Raw genomic sequence first — 12,791 nt, forward strand, 5'->3', positions numbered from 1 at the left:
GACTTAAGCATAGGCTGACATCTCAGAAGTGGTTCCCAAAGAACTAAGCTTTATTTTCTTGGATTTTAAAAATGCCTATGATCCCCCTTCATCCCTGATCTTCAGAGCCAAATAGTATATTAAATGTCCCTTATCAGCAATTCTATCGTCTACAACAAAGGATACATCTGTAGACACATCGCAAAAGAGTACAAAATATCTGGGTGACATGGCAGCTCAGTATTGACTCAAAAGGCTAAACCTGATGACTTTCATTAAATCAAGAACTCCCATCTACAAGGGGTGGGATTGGTTCCTGGTGGTCAACAAGTGAGGTCCCAGGAAGGAAACAAGTTAGGAGGGGGGTGGTGGCAGATGGGGCTTTATATGACAGCACAGCCATGTGCCTTAGTACCAATCCTTAGAGCTGACATTCAGTGATCATTACTACCAGCCAAGCACTGTGGCAAGCACTTTACACATATTAGCTTATCTAACGTTCACAGTAACCCATGAGACAGCCCTTCTGATAATCCTCATTTTTACAGATGAGAGTGTTTGGCTAGGAAACATGGTCTTGGTTAGTAAATGGCAATTCCATGATTCAAATTCAGGCAGGCAGACTCCAGCCCCACCTCTTACAACTATATTATTTGGGCATCATCTTTGTTGATCAAAGTTTTTGTTTTGTTTTGTTTTGTTTTGTTTTGTTTTGTTGTTGTTGTGTTTTTGGTTTTCTTAACAGATTGAAAAGGTGACGACTCTCCATTGTTCTCCCCCTATCCCACTCTCATTTTTTCTTTCCATCTGTTAGGCTGCCCCGGTAAAGGAAAGTCTGCTTTCCTGACCCAAGTCCCTTTCCCAGAAGGAGATAGGGCACTAGCATATTCCCTCCAAGGCTTCCATTTCTGATCAAGGTGGAGGGTTTGAAATTTCTTAATTATTTTTATTTTTATTGTTTGGTAAACACATTCAGAGTGGACACATGTTAACTAATCTTAAAGATGGATGCATGTGTGAAACAAAATAGAAATCTATTGTTTTGCATTTTAAAATGTAACAGCCAACAGGATAGCAGATAGAACATCACATTTATGTAATGTAGAGCCCATGGATATCTGTCCTCTTAACTCACCTGAATCTGAGTCATATTTTTCCTTATGTTTTTCCTTTAAACTCAAATTTGCTTTTTTTTTTCTAATTACAAAAACATGGTAGAAAATCTAAGAAACATCTAATAGTAAGAAAAAAAAATGAAAAAGAAGATAATGATTTCTCGTAATCCTACCATCTAGCAATAACCACAGTTAACATCTTCCAGACATTTTAATATGTATACTTATATGTATAAGCCAGATGTCAAATGGGTCTCTCTGCTCCTTATTATCTAGATAAGATGCCTTGGTCCTTCATTTCATTGTTCTTCTCAGGATTCTGGCAACCTCCCAGAATCTCACATTCTAATGATCACCTGTGACTCCGACTTCCTGTTTCTTCTGAATTCCATTCTCTACTGTTCAGCCTACAGCTGTTGCTTTATTTTGCTCTGGCTATAGACCCAAATGTGGAAATCAGGTTCTTTCTTTGATTCGACAGTAACAACAAATCACCCATATGAGGATTTTTCGATGTGTAGCCCTCTTCACTTCAGGATGTAAAGACTATTACATTTAAATAGTAGACATCATTTCCCCTGGAATTTTCTGTTTTGTTCTAAAGCCATGTTACCCAGTCATGTACTCTCTCCCCCTTCCCATTGATTTTGTTTTTTCCTTCTCAGGAGGAGAAATCATATTCTTCCCTTTTTTTTTTTTTCTTGCAAAGCAATTCAGATATATGAGATCTTGCCTCCAAATTTAACTTCAGGAATTCCCTTTGTATACACAAAGTCTCTCCCAAAGCTCTGACACTGTCATGATCAAAAAGTCTGGAGTTATTGGATAAAGGCCATTCATGTCCCCATTTGCGGCATGTAGTTTCCACTAAGATCCAGAGATGTGATACATGGCAAAGACAAAGGGGGTTGAAAACCATGTATTCCACATGGTAGGAGTTTCAAAGGAGATGTTAAAAGCTTAGTTTCATAGTTCCTAGGGCCTTCCCTCACATCGAGGATATAAAAGCAAGACTAGGGATTAGGAAAGGTAATCTTTAGAAAGATTTCACTGAATGGAGCAGTTAGTGGGATGTAAGAACCCCCATCCAAACCAGAAAGAGACGGGGAGTGGGATGCTCTCCAGGTCACATCAGGTTGTTGGTTAAAAGAGAGAGGCTTCAAGGAGCACTCAGAATTGATTTGATATATGTTCTCCTTAGTTGGGGAGACACAGTAGACTGATAACCGGCTTCTGCTTAGAAAACTTAAAAGCTGACATGGGCTACATGCACTAGGCTGAGTCTGCCTGCCCTCGGAGAAGAGGAAGGTGGGTGTTTCCTATGGACCACATGTGGCCTCACAGTCAGGGAGAACTGGTGGGACCATTCTCAGTGCAGCCCAAGAGCATTTCCTGGGGGCCTTGGGACTTACATAGTCTCTGCTGAGTGGGCTGCTGCGAGGATAGTGACTAAATTTAGGGAACACATGCAAAGTCATGCAAAATGCAATTGAATGAGTCCATTGGGAGCCTCCAAAAGTCCAGCAAAAGGCCTAGCAGAGAAAGAAAGCTTTGGCCTCCAACCAGACCCATGACCTCTCATTACAGAACCAAGTCAGAAAACTTTCTTGCTCCCTTACTACTCTCCTCCTTCACCAGAACCCTGTGAAGGGGGTAAGAGCCCCAGTCAGCAAAATAGAAAAATGGGGGAAAGGTGAGGAAATAGAGTGGGGCATGAGGGGGCATAAGGAACCACCAGCCCTTCTAGACTACCTACCTCCAGAGGGCCCAAGTTAGATAAAGAGAGAAGTTTTCTCTTAAAACCAAGCTCTAGGTTTGGAGAATTGCACGCTAAGAATGATTTAAGAAATGAAATCAAATATGGAGATCTTTAAGTTTCCATCTAGAGGAACCCCCTCTACCTGATAGGTCTGGAGAAGTAGTGGAAGACAAAAGTACAGAGGCTAACTGATGCATTTCCCTGTGTTGTATGAACTATTCTATAATATTGCTTTGTAATTATTAACAGTTATAAAATAATTACTAACAATTACTAATAATTCTTTAACCAACCTCTTTGAGCTTAGGTTATTTCTTTATTTTTCCCTATGGACAACACTGATACAATTACTTCATGTATCCTTAGGTATTTCTTTTGGCTGGATCAAGGTTTAGATTCACGCTTCAAACTTTAGCGATGAACTGCCAAATTCATATCGATTTCCCTGTCATCCATGCACGCCCTTGCCATACATCTATTAGAACCATCAGTTCTACCATATTAAAGTGACTTTGTTCTCCTGACTCTGGTTCCTTATAGGTCAATTTCTAATGTAACTCTAAAGGGACAAAATTATTTCCCAGTTCTTGAGGTGGTGCCTCACTTCACTCTTGTTCCTACACTTATAAGTGTATTTCAGAACTCAAACTATTCATGGATTAGCAGCTGCCTTTATATTGTTTTGTCAGTTGTTAGGATTTTGAGATAGAAGACGCACTAAAAAGGCACAATTATTTATATACCGTGGATAGACTACCTGCCTATATTTGGGTTTGGAAAACAAATTCAGCAGATAAAAATTTCCAACCTCATGTTTTCCTTCTGAGAAAGATGTGACTGCTTCTCCCGACCTCACAACCTCAGCAAAAGCTGTAATTAGAGCTGATTCAGTAAATACAACTTGTGCCTGGGTGGGTGGGGGCGGTGTTCTCCACAACAGTTCTGGTCTTGAACAGGGCAGGGAGGAGGGCTACTATAGGTTTTCTGGGGCTTTGGCTACGGGGAAAACAAACACAGTTAAAAAAAAAATCTTAAGAAATATTCCAAAACAGGATTTCAAGAGCAGTAATCCCCTCTGTCTATATTTGGCTATGAAGTCCCTTCCCATGAAATATAATTCCTAGCTGGCTGTCACTCGTCATTTTCCCTGTGTTCAATATTCACCAACATAAAGGTCCTATTTTGCCAACTCCCAGCACTTAATTTTCATTCTCATTCATTTTACCATTTCTCTTCAAGTGAAAATAACACTCAATTGTCAAAGGGATTGAACGAATTGTAAATAACAAATGTTATCTTACTCCCTGGAACTTATCTCATGCTATGTTATGGATTTACCAGGTCTTACAAAATAGCTGATATATGAGCCTTAAAGGGGAAAAGTCTCCATACTAGTAGATGAAAAAATTCCTAAATTCCAGAAGGGTGAATGAACAGATGGATACTTTTGGGACATGTGTGTGTGTCATTTTTGTTTTACATTTCCTTGGCTCTGCAAGAGAACGCATTTTCTACAAAGTATGGTAGCTGGAGTGAAGGATAATATTAAATTAAACCTGGAAACAAGAAATGAGAAGTAAATAGTTTAACAAAAATGCAGTTCCATATGTTAATTTTGAAAAGTTTCATTACTAAAACAGAGTTAAAACAACGTGGCCACGAACTGAGACACAAAAGGTAAATAGTGACTGATGTCATGGAGAACATTTTTCTTACTTGGAGGTGTAGATGCCATTCTAATACATTCATATATGTATTTCCAAGTTTTATTCATTGAGGAAATTCAATATTTTAATAAATTTCCATCAAAGTAATTACTGATTGGTGATGTCTTTCCCTGAGTGGTGATTTCTTATCACTCAGTATGGTACCTGGAGTGAAGGATAATATTAAATTAAACCTGGAAACAAGAAATGAGAAGTAAATAGTTTAACAAAAATGCAGTTCCATATGTTAATTTTGAAAAGTTTCATTACTAAAACAGAGTTAAAACAACGTGGCCATGAACTGAGACACAAAAGGTAAATAGTGACTGATGTCATGGAGAACATTTTTCTTACTTGGAGGTGTAGATGCCATTCTAACACATTCATATATGTATTTCCAAGTTTTATTCATTGAGGAAATTCAATATTTTAATAAATTTCCATCAAAGTAATTACTGATTGGTGACGTCTTTCCCTGAGTGGTGATTTCTTACACAGAAAGTAAAGCTCTGGGTGGTTCCAGCAACGTGGAACACTGAACTATTATGCCTCTTGCCACAACATATAAATTCTGGATATTTTATAATAACACAGCAGCTTGTAAAATGTATCTGAGAGGAAAAGTAAACACAAGGAATCTCTAGTTGTCAGAAATGAAGAGTGAACTCTTGGCCAGTGCACAGCTAAATTAGCAGCAACCCGAAATGATAGTGGGGTCATTCAGATTTAGATAAGTGTCCTACAACCGATGGGCTGAAGTACTAACACTCACCCTTTGACAGAGAACATGGACTTTGACCCCCTAAGGCATAGTGCTTGAACTGACACTGGCATTGAACCCTAGAAGGATACTCACTCCATGAAAAACCCTTCATAGGAAAACCACCAGGAGCAATGTGGCAAGCTGGGGCACAGTGAAAAGTAGAAAACTAAGCAAGACTCCAGCCTGTCACATGCACAGAGTGACAATCAGATTTTTAGCACCAGCTAATGCAGAATTTGAACTCAGTAAATAACATGAAATCTGGTCTCAGACAGGTGAAATCCTGGGCTTCCTTGAAAATAACAAAAACAAAAACAAAACAACAACAACAACAAAAACAAAACCACTAGGGATTCAGAGCTGGTGACTTAACGATAAAAAAGAGATTCCCTTTACTTTTTCTCCCTCACACATGTTTTACGTACCGTTCTGTTGTTATAGTTCATCCGACACTTGAATATGTTTGCAGTTTGTAGTGGAGCTGAGTCCCAGATAGTTTGGTTCTCTGTGTTGCTAGAATCAGACCATGGGTTACTTTCTTTGAGAAATCACCATTCAGGAAAAAAATGCCAGTCTGAAAAATTTCAAGATGAACTTGCAGGAAAAATGCTGCAAATGATATTAGCAATTAATTATTCACCATAAGAGACAGTTGATATACACAATCAATAGGAAGATGATGCCCCTCCCAAGAACTAGAATAGAACAATCTGGAACCAGGAAATGAGACTATCTAAAATTATTATTCTATTTAAAAGGAATAGAAAATGTGCTGAAAGGTATGATACTGTGCATGAAGAACAATCTAATTAATCAAAATGACTAAATCAAGGCTTTCTGCAAAGAGAAAAAATTATAATTAAAAATTCAAAGGATAGGCTAAAAGTTACATTAAACAGAGTACAAGAAAAAAATCAATAAACAAAAACATAAAATCTGGGAAATTACCTGGAATGCAGAATGCAGTGCTGTATAAATTGAAATGTGAAGAAGATAAGCAATATGCACAATAGAGTTAGGCAGAGTCTAAAATATGGCGCCAGGGTGGCTCAGTTGGTTAAGCATCAGACTTGGCTCAGGTCGTGATCTCATGGTTTGTGGGATGGTTTGACTTTGTGCTGACAACTCAGAGCCTAGAGCCTGCTTCAGATTCTGTATCCCCCTCTCTGCCCCTTTTCCCCTGTGCTTTGTCTCTCTCTCTCTCAAAAATTAATATTAAAAATAATTTTTAAAAATAATAAATTAAAATAAAATATGACAGGGGTGCCTGGGTGGCTCAGTTAGTTAAACATCTGACTTAGGCTCAGGTTATGATCTTGTGGTTTGTGGGTTCAACCCACACATCGGGCTCTGTGTTGACAGCTCAGAGCCTGCAGTCTGCTTCAGATTCTGTGTCTCCCTCTCTCTCTGCCCTTCTCCCACTCATGCTCTGTTTCTCTCTCTCTCATAAATAAAAAAATTAAAAAAAAATTTTAATATGGCAAATTAAATTTTCAGAAAGAAAAGAGTGGAAAGAGAAGCAACATTCAAAAAGATAATGGCACAGAATTTTCTGGAATTGCTTTAAAGCATCAATTCTCAGATGTAGGAATTTCAGTGAATCCTAGGCAAGATAGATTAAAAATAAAATCCTCACCGGGGCGCCTGGGTGGCTCAGTCGGTTAAGCGGCCGACTTCGGCTCAGGTCGTGATCTCACGGTCCGTGAGTTCAAGCCCCGCGTCAGGCTCTGTGCTGACTGCTCAGAGCTTAGAGCCTGTTTCAGATTCTGTGTCTCCCTCTCTCTGACCCTCCCCCGTTCATGCTGTCTCTGTCTCAAAAATAAATAAACGTTAAAAATAAAATCCTCACCTAGACACATTGTAGTGGAGCTACAGAACACCAAAGACAAGAAGAAGGTCCTCATAGCAGCTGGGGTCAGGGGAGATATTTGAAATAAAAGAACGATAATTAGGCTGATAATGAACTTCTTATCACCAAATGGAGACCGGAAGACAATGGGATAATATCTTCAAAATGCTTAGTAACTGTATATTGAAAACAGTCGTCAGTGTAGGATTCTATAAGTAGCTAAACTTCCTTTCAAAAGAGAAGGCAAAATAAAGACGTTTTCATACAAACAATGAGTGGGAGTTAATGCTTTAAATGTGCTTGATAAAAGAACTACTTGCTGTAATCAACTTAGAAGAAAATAAACCCTGACATGAACAGGAGGGAAAAAGCAGTAGTGAGCAAATGATTGTTAAAATGGACAATAAGTCTACAGAGTTGAAGACTGTTAAAAATAGTTTTTATTTTTTATTTTTAAAAAAAAATTTTTTTTTCAACATTTATTTATTTTTGGGACAGAGAGAGACAGAGCATGAACGGGGGAGGGTCAGAGAGAGAGGGAGACACGGAATCGGAAACAGGCTCCAGGCTCTGAGCCATCAGCCCAGAGCCTGACGCGGGGCTCGAACTCACGGACCGCGAGATCGTGACCTGGCTGAAGTCGGACGCTTAACCGACTGCGCCACCCAGGCGCCCCAAAAAAGTTTTTAAAAAAGATTTCAAGAGAAATTTAAAAGTAAGGTGAGACGAAAGTGCTAGAAAAGCAAACACCACAGACAACAGAGGACACTCTGTAGAATAACTGTATTTTGAGTTCCTTGTAATACAAAAATGTTTGGTTTGCTTCATTAAATGCACTTATCAAAATTTAAAGGTAAGCATGTAAAACTAGAAATAGCAGATGTGTTCTTTACCCCAATAAATGAGAGTAAAGGAAGTGGACAAGAGCAATAAAAGCAAGGTAATAAAAGCACAAATTAGTCCATATATAAATATTCACAGTAAATATATAACAATATAATATATAGTATAATCTTACCAATTAATGCAGACTCTCACACTGAATTTTATTTTAACCATTTAAATATCTGCCATGGCAGTTATTAATGCTGTTCACTAAATATTTCTTATTCTCATTCTGGACTCTTGGGTTGAATTTCACTCACCTGCTCCTCAGGAGTGAGATGTGGCTCTGTAACTTGTCACGACAAATTTTGAAGAAGCTGAAGTGATGTGTGACACAGAGGGGTGGAAATGTTAACATTCAGTGAATGATATATCAAGTTTTTCTTCTCTTCTGCTATGCCCACTAGCGATGCTACAGAGAGTGGCTGCTGTGGACCCCAGGTAAGGACCAGGTGGAGCAAAGCCTTCTGTAAATCCTGGAGGGACCCGTAGCTCAAGAGGGAAATAAAATCTTTGCTGTTTTAAGCTGTAGAAATGTTAGAATTGTTTGTTATGAAGCATAGCATAGCCCATGCTTGCTGATACACACAAGAGGAATATGCACAACATAAAGAAATAGACCTTGAAAGTAGAGGGATGAGAAAAGAGATACAGGAAAGCATTGACAAAACAAAAACCAGAATATTAAAATTAATTTTAAGCAAAATAGTCTGTAAGACAACAAGGAATTAGTAAGGAAAAAATAGAAAATATATTCCTGTATAAGAATAAAAGGAAGAGTGCCAGGAAGATCACAATCCTGAATCTTTAAACATCTAACACTAGAGTCCCCAAATATGTGAAGTCAAAGTGGATGACAGAATTATGAGGAGAGATGGACAAATCACAATAATAAGCCAAGTCCTGAACCCCCATTTCCCTTTGCTAGGTGGAAATGGTGGATGGTTGGTTGTCAGTCTCACGCATGACTGGGCAATGACACATGGACAGAAATGCCTAGAAGGGCTTCTGGAAAAGGATTTTTATTTTCTCTGATAAAAAGCAAGGGATAACTTTGAAGGTATCTTTTTGTCTTTGAATGGGATTTTGTGAGAAAGTGATGGTTGAAGTTGCAATGGCCATTTTCCTTCAGATTCCTTATTATATGGCATTTTATAAAACCCCACTTTTTTATGCTAGCATTATTTGCAGCCTAAAGCATCCTCACAAAGCATTAGGTATCAATGATCATGATCAAGTTATGGCAAATATAACAGCATGGTGTTATTGAAGGAACAAATTGACCAGTGGAAGATAACATAAAGATATATGAACTTGATATATGACAGAAGTGGCATTACAAGTAAGTAGAAATAGAATGTGCTATCAAATAAATCATCTTGAGAGAACTCCCATTTGGAAAAACATTAAGTTAGCATCTTACCTCAGAAATATTAGCATCTGGGGCACCTGGGTGGCTCAGTGTGTTAAGTGTCCAACTTTGGCTCAGGTCACGATCTCGTGGTTTGTGGGTTCGAGACCCAGCTGTCAGCACAGAGCCTGGATCCTGATTCAGATTCCGTGTCTCTGTGTCTCTCTGCCTGTCTCTTGCTCACACTCTGTCTCTCTCTTTCTCTCAAAAATAAATAAACATTAAAAAGATTAACAAAATAAAAAGAAATATCAGCATCCTACCTAATAAAAATGTTCCCTATTTCTGTAATAGAGAAAATTACATTCCAAGAGGATTAAAGACAGACATATGGAGACTACTACTTTAAAATATTTACAAGAACATATTGGAGAGATGTTAAATTTTATGTGTATTTTTATACACATAACATTATACCACAATTTTAAAAAAGATACATGCTTACGGGCACCTGGGTGGCTCAGTGGGTTAAGTGTCTGACTTCAGCTCAGGTCATGATCTCATGGTTCATGGGTTCGGGCCCTGCATTGGACTCTGTGCTGAGAGTTCAAAGCCTGAAGCCTGCTTCAGATTCTGTGTCTCCCTCTCTCTCTGCCCCTCCCTTGTTTATGCTCTCTCTCTCAAAAATAAATAAACATAAAAAATTTTTTTAAAAAGACACATGCTTGTGGACAAAGACTTAATTATCAATGCAAAATTACGAAATTATGTGAAATAAATATATTGGAGAGCATTTTTATAAGGTTGGATTAAAGAAGGATTCCCTAAACAAGACATAGAAAGAACAAAACAAAAGATGTAAAAAACAAAGAATGATAAATTTCACATTAAAATTAAAATCTTCTGTGTAAGGAAAGACCATCCAAAGTGAGAAAGTGAACCACAGACACGGAGAAGATACTTGCTACACTTTAACTGAAAATTAATCCATACCAGGATGTATAAAGGACATCCTCATAGCAATATAAGAAAGACAAACAATCTAAGATTTTTAAACGGCAAAGGATATAAATAAGTGCTTGGTAAAAGAGAAAACCCTAATGTCCTATAAACATAAGGAAAGACACCTGATCCCATCAGCGACAAAAATTAAGATTAGATCAGCAATGACACATCTCTTCACACTCATCAGTATGGCCAAAAAAATAATGTCTCATAGTAAGTGTGGGAGAGGATATGGGATTTGGGGGCTCTGAGATACTGAGTGTGGGGTGTAAATTGGTACAGCCCTGATTGAATATTGTCAAGCTGCTCCCAACCTGTAAGTGTTCAAATTCCACAACCCATAGCTTTGAGAAATGTATCCACATGCACAAGGACCCATATACCAAGATCTTTGCTGCACATTGTTTACAATAACAAGAAATCAGAAAGAAACAGAAAGACTCATGCATGAGGCATGAATAAATTATCCTATATGCATATAGGGACTTACTAAACAGCAGTTAAAATGAATATCCTAGATGTACTGCATCAACATAGATCTATTCTGAAAGTGTTGAGGGAATAAAAAAAAAACAAGTTGAAAATGAATTATATAATTTGGGTATTATGCTGAGTGAAATAAGCCAGACAGAGAAAGACAAATACCATATGATTTCACTTACATGTGGAATCTAAAAAAAAAAGCCCAAACGAATGAACAAACAAACAAACAACAACAACAAAGAGAGAAAGTCTCATAAATATAGAGAACAAACTGGTCGTTGCCAAAGCAGAGGGGGTGGGGGGATGAACGAAATTGGAGAAGGAGGAGAGCAAAATAGGTGAAACTTCCAGTTATAAAATGAATGTCACAGGAATGGAAGGCACACATGGGGGACATAGTCAATAATATTGTAATACAATTATCATGGTGAGCGTTTCATGATGCATATAATTGTTGAATAACTATGCTGTACACCTGAAACTAACTTAACACTATATGTCAACTCTACTTCAATTAGAAATTAAAAAAAAGGAAAAAATGTATATGTTTACTTAAGTATCAAAACCTAAAACATAAAACCATTGATGGGGAAGTTATAAAACCGTCAAGATTGTGGTTAATTCTGGAGTAAAAGGGAAAGGAATACATGGGGTATTTCACATATATATGTAATATTTCTTTATTTTTCTTTTACTTTTTTAAGGATTTATTTTAAGTTGATTTATTTCAGCAGTCTCTACACCTAACATGGGGCTTGAACTTACAATCCCGAGATCAAGAGCCACGTGCTCTACTGACTGAGCCAGCCAGGCACTCCTATAATATTTCTTTCTTAAAACAAAGAAAATAGAGCTGAAAGAAATATGTCAAAATGCCAACATTTATTAAATCGAAGATTAGATATATTTGGATGTCTGTGTATTATGTTTGAAATGTAATCAATTATTTCACATGTTTGAAACATAATAAATATTTGAAATAAAACATGAATAACACATTATAAAATAAACAACGTTGAATAAAATGAGTTAGGAATAAAAGTGGAAAATAATGTAAATATCATGGGTGGAGGGAAGACAAGAATTCTGTTTTAGAACAGGACCACATGAAAGGAAGACATGTCAGGTCTTGACCTCGAATCCCACAGCTGTGTTCCCATGGCTTTCTGGAAAGCTCCTTGCCACGTTATCAAAGACTCAGGTGACTGAGCTCAGGAGCTCAAAACAGGCCCGGGAGCTGGGGGAAACAGTGGAGGGGCAGACGCCAGGAGAGGCAGCACAGGGGGGCCGTGGAAAGCCGACCCCCTCAGTACCCCAGGCCACCTCCTACAGCATCCACCTAGGGTCCTGCGCTGAGGTTAAAGGCCTCAAGGAAAGAGCAAGCTCTGTTCTCTGTGTGCTCCTGTCATCAACATGGCCCACCATTCTCTCCTGGCTGAGGCCACCTGCATGGGCCCCTGACCTGTGCAGTCACACATCACACCCCCATGTTTGGTTTGATGCTCCACTGGCGCTGTCTTGACAAAGGACCCTGCACTTGCATGTTGCACTGGGTCCCTCATGCCAGTGGCACCGAGAGACTGGCCACGGCCTCTTGGCAAAGGGGTTTGTTCCTCTGTCCTCACCTGCTCATCCCTGCTTTCAACACTTAAATGGAATCTGCCATTTACATCCATTGCCACCCCCCTGCAGGCATCTGCATGGTTTCTGCTACTTTAGAGCTTTGATCTTGGGGATCCATCTGTGCCCCCGGAGGACAGCTGCCCTGCAGCCACAGAGCTCTGGGGAACTTGAGGTGTCCAGGGGCGGAAGGCCACATTCACCTCGAAACTGACATGTTGGTACCACTTATATTTATATTTATATTTATATTTATATTTATATTTATATTTATAT

Source organism: Herpailurus yagouaroundi, unplaced genomic scaffold (genome assembly GCF_014898765.1).
Source record: "Herpailurus yagouaroundi ecotype Mexico unplaced genomic scaffold, PumYag 100, whole genome shotgun sequence".
In the NCBI taxonomy this organism is placed as follows: Eukaryota; Metazoa; Chordata; class Mammalia; order Carnivora; family Felidae; genus Herpailurus; species Herpailurus yagouaroundi.